Below are 5,000 nucleotides of genomic sequence, written 5' to 3' on the forward strand. Positions count from 1 at the left end.
ATGACAGCTACCATGAAAAAAAAGATGACACATGTCACTTTTGTTAGAAATATGGGTAAGAAAACTGCTTCATCAAGTTGGGATTCGTTTGTACAAGTAGAGAAGTAAGCGCCGTAGAATGGTAATGCACCGGTTCAGCGTGGCGTCGTTTAATTCCCGCTCCTGGCAGGCTGAGATGGCCAATCGGGTCGGCGCACGTCCGTCCTCGGCGTCTGGTCGCTAAACACGGAAGGTTTTATCCTGCACGATGCAGCGCGGCTGTGATCGCCAGCATGGAAACAGATTCAGAATGCAGAAAATGGAGATACGAGTCACGGGGTGTGCTCCTGACCTTTACTGCCCTCGCAGGAATGATGACAGGCCGGCTCAAGGCTCAAGGCTCCTGGGTAAAGCAGGGATGTGCTGATGGGGTTCTCGTGTTCAAGACCTGCTGTTGCCCATCTGTTTTTTTCGTTTCCCGTTCACTATCAGAAAAGAACATGTTACCAATTCACTTTTACTCTGATTGCGACTTGTGCCAGGTGGAGCACCAAGGGGTTAAAAGCCTTGAAAAAAGCAGTCACTATAAACATAGAATGTTCCTGAGCCAGCACCAGCTGCACATTTAATGCATACATGCATGCAGCCAACGGTGCGCGGCTTCCTTCCTTGCTGGGAAAAAAAAAACATAAATACTAAAAGTTGTTATGGCAAGAAACATGTTTTTTACCTCCCATTTCTTAATCAACAACAACAATAATATTAACGTGGATGGCGACGACAACACCGATGATGGCGACATGAACACTGATCATGTCATGAACTTTCCCGCAGCGCATCCCATAGCCGTCACACGCCATAAATCGTCACTCACCTTCACTAGTGAGACACGGGGCGGTGACGGTGACGTAGCCTGAGTACCGGCGCCATGCTGTCCGTCACAGGACAATCAGTAATTCTCTCGCTGGGTTATTGACAAAATTATGTTTCCCTCATTTAGGCTTTGCATTTTGACGGCAATTAAAATGCAGCGAGCTGCTCCGAGGCGGCGGCGTGTACCTGCGCCCTGCCTCTGCCTGGCCACTGCTGCTGCGGCACAAATGATTGAAGTTGTACTGAGTGTAATAGTATCTTAGCTCTAGTAGCCCATGCAATAATAGCTGTTGTTGTTGTTCTTGTTGTTGTACTTGTAACAATAGTTGTAGTAATGATAACAGCAAAATGAAAATTCACTTCATGATTGTAGCGAGATTATTATTATTATTATTGTTATTATTATTATTATTATTATTATTATTATTATTATTATTATTATTATTATTATTATTATTATTTTTATTATTATTATTATCATTATTATTATTATTATTATTATTATTATTATTATTATCATCATCATAATTTTTATTGTTGCTGTTGTTGTTGTTGTTGTTGTTGTTAATATTACCATTATTGTTATTATTATCATCATGAACATTATCATTATATACGAGTATATAATACAGTACACGTTAAATTTGTAACTAAACCGCTGGGAATACTCGTAACTTATTCAATATTCATTAATTTTCAAACACGATCTTTCTAAACTAAGCAGAATAAATATGAATCTTTTAAATAGCAAAACATTACGCTTTAAATATTTCAGCCGTGTACGTCTCCTTGAATCTCTTGACGCACAAAGCCGCGGACCGCCGCCTGTGTTTGTTCAAGTAGCTGCAAATAAACTAATCAAAATGTTAGGAGCGACTTTACAGCTTGCACAGATTAATAAACAAAATTACTAATTGAATATGTGCAACAATTAAAAAGCAATTTGCGTAGAAGTGGTCAGCTATTCACTTACCAGTTTAGGACGGCGGTAATCCTGAGAGGAGGGAAGGTGGAAGAGGAGGAAGGGGCGGCGTGGCAAACAGACGGGTAGAACTGTTTCCTACTGAATATCCGGGCGGGTAGCGTGAAGGAGTGGAGGCTCCTGGTAGGTGGAGGCTCATGGAGGGAGGAGGGGAGGCAGAGGTGAGGCGGTTTAGTCTAACATTCCTTCCATCTGTTCGTCCCTTGGGTCTGCAGTGCCATGGAATAACAAATAGAGGCGCCTCGCACGCCCTTTCTAGCGGCGGTACTCTTTCTCCGCGCGGACGCCGAGAACAGAAAGATTTGGCATATTTTTTGTGTTGCTGTTCTTCGTAGTTTTGAGAATTTTCCTCCACTATATTTTTTTGTTCATGCAAGGACGCAGTTGGAGAATATGCCGCGCTATTCCCAAGACTTTATATCGGCTGTTGCGATCCACTTCCCTTTCCCATCTGAATTTCCTCCCCATTCCAACGAACGCTGCAGCTGGAAATTCATGCAGTCTTGTCCTTCTTTTATTATGCAGCCAGTGATGGGATCCGCCGGTGTTCAGTTGATATTCCTTGGGCGGGGACAGCTCGGGGGTGTATGGAGGAATGACTCCCGTGACTAAATAAATTGCTCAAGGGGGGCAAATCTGGCGGCGGCGAGGGCGGCGAGGTGAGTTGTGAGGCAGCCTTGTTTAGGGTCCTCGGGTGCGTGGCGTATATTTCTGCTATATTCCCCCTCCTCTGTAAATCTCCGGACTTTATGGAAGCCTCTGTGGCGTGTTATGGACGGTGGCATTCTCCTGATACATAATTGTCCTCCCTAATGATGGGGCAACGGAATATACTGTCGAGAGAGACCTGCTTGCAAACATCCGTGACGTGACCACCAGTGCTGAGCTTTTGTGGATTACATGGATTGACATCCTCCTGATGTGTAATTGTTCTCCCTAATGACAGGGTAAGTGAATTTAGAGAGAGAACCAAGTGCAAACATTTGTGGCGTGACTCGCAGTGCTGACCGATTAAAGTTCTGACGAAAGATTATTGATGTAACCTCACTAAAGGCGACATGGAGCTGGGTATTATAATGGCTACTAATCCTTAGGCAGTAATAGATTTTATGAGAGGCAAGGTTTTAATAAGCTACTCTTGATAGGATATTATTCGATGCATTGCAAGGTTGGAAAGGATCATTTTTCAGGAGGCAATCGAGTTTTCCATGCCTTCCGTGATGCGAGAAAGGGACTTAGCGACCCGCGACAAGCTCAGAGGGAGATGACGTGATGCAAGGCCAAGATGAAGCATTGTGCCCGGGATGGCCTGATAATTAATGGTGGCGTGTTTGGCGGAAGGTCGTGATCCGAGGCCAGACGAGGCCAGGCCGGCGGCGTCCTCGCAAAGGAGGGAAGCGTTATTGATGTGGACGCCCATTGTGTGGCGGTCGATGTAATTCCCTTGAGCGGAATTTTTTTCTTCCGGTATTGTTGATAAGAGCAAGAAAATAAATCATCGCTGAAGGGGATGGGCGGCAGGTGGAGTGGCATCATCCTGATATATTAAAGTTCCGCTGGCGGCGAGAGAATGGATGTCACTCTCCCTCTGAAATATAAGTCACGGCGGGCAGGAAGACTCCTCGCGTAACACAGGACTAATGACAACAGAGAGCAATACGTGTGAAAGTAGTAAAATAAAGGCAATAACTAAGAAGAGAAAAATAGTCACCCTTTTGTCTTCGAAACTGTAGATTATAATAATAAAAAAAGACTTTGGGAACAATGAGTTTCCATGAAATTCCAACATTGCAGCCTCTCAAGTGTCTCTTTCTCAGTAGATTACTAAGGTTTACCTCGGCTCAGCGCAAACTTTTACTCAAGCTCGGGTGTGTTTTGCACCTGAGCTTGTTATCGAAAATGATAACATGGTTTCCTTAACGAGAAATGGGATCTTGCAGACTTACATAAGAACCGATGTGAATGTCATTGAAGAGACATGTAGAATAGTTTGTTTCAGAGTACTTACTGATTGATATTATAGATCGGTAACTGGATGGACGGAAAACAATGTAATAGGTGTGCATGGTAAGCAAAAGGAGGGTGAAGAAGGCACTAACAGGCTGGGGAAGAATCAAGTTTTAATGTGAATTTGGTTACTGGTCAATGTATTTAGTTATCAGAGGAGAGACCTGCATTCTTTCCACTGGATCACACCTCTCCTCGGACTCTTCCTTGTGAAAGGCTGTAGCTGTGTTTGGAATGCCAGGTTCCTTTTAAGTTTGGTTTCCATGGTTGTTCTATCAAATATTTCACCTGATGGGAGTTATCGAGAAGGGACTTTTTCTGTGAACTTTTTCTGCGGATTGATGATGATTGGTGCGGACGATTCTGGGAGTCGCTCGTGGATTTATTTGGTGTCTTGCAATTTTCAGAGTGCATCAAAAAAAGAATGGTGGGTAGCTCGTCCTTTTTATAGCAACTTCCAGCACTAACCTGATCTCTTCTTCTTGTGCAGGGGATTTGTGTTGAAACCTCACTTGAAGTGATTAGTATGTCTTCGTGCAGTGTCACTTGACTTGGAATCTGTGTTTTCTACAAGGCGTGTGTTGGTGAGAGAGTGTCACAGCGACCACTTGAGGGCTGCCTTGATTACCAGTGTGAGTGTGTGACCACCGGCGGTTTGCAGAAAGTTAATTGGAGTAACTACGTTGTTTTTGTGGTGGCGATTGTGGTGGTGTGTTTTTATACGTTCGCGAAAGAGAGAGAGAGAGAGAGAGAGAGAGAGAGAGAGAGAGAGAGAGAGAGAGAGAGAGAGAGAGAGAGAGAGAGAGAGAGAGAGAGAGTGTGTGTGTGTGTGTGTGTGTGTGTGTGTGCAGCAGTGCGTTCCTAATGAGGTGCGGTGGGGAGGGCGGAGCGGACAGCACACACTCAAAGTTTGCATTCCCTAAGGAGCGTCGACTGGCAGACAACAAGCTTAACTTTTCCTGGTGGAGAAACAGCCGAGCTCCACCACTGCTTCTTTTTTTCCATAGGTGACACACGTGTTTGTCAATGTGTTTGGAAAGTTTGTGATGTTATTTTCCCTCTTTCCGCCAATTACCGAGATTCTGGCCCAGTTGTCCTTATCATGACCCAACCCTCGGCCATCCATCTCGTGCGGCGGGGCGGGCCTCGGGTGGTCATG

The sequence above is a fragment of the Scylla paramamosain genome, chromosome 8 (genome assembly GCF_035594125.1).
Source record: "Scylla paramamosain isolate STU-SP2022 chromosome 8, ASM3559412v1, whole genome shotgun sequence".
NCBI lineage: Eukaryota > Metazoa > Arthropoda > Malacostraca > Decapoda > Portunidae > Scylla > Scylla paramamosain.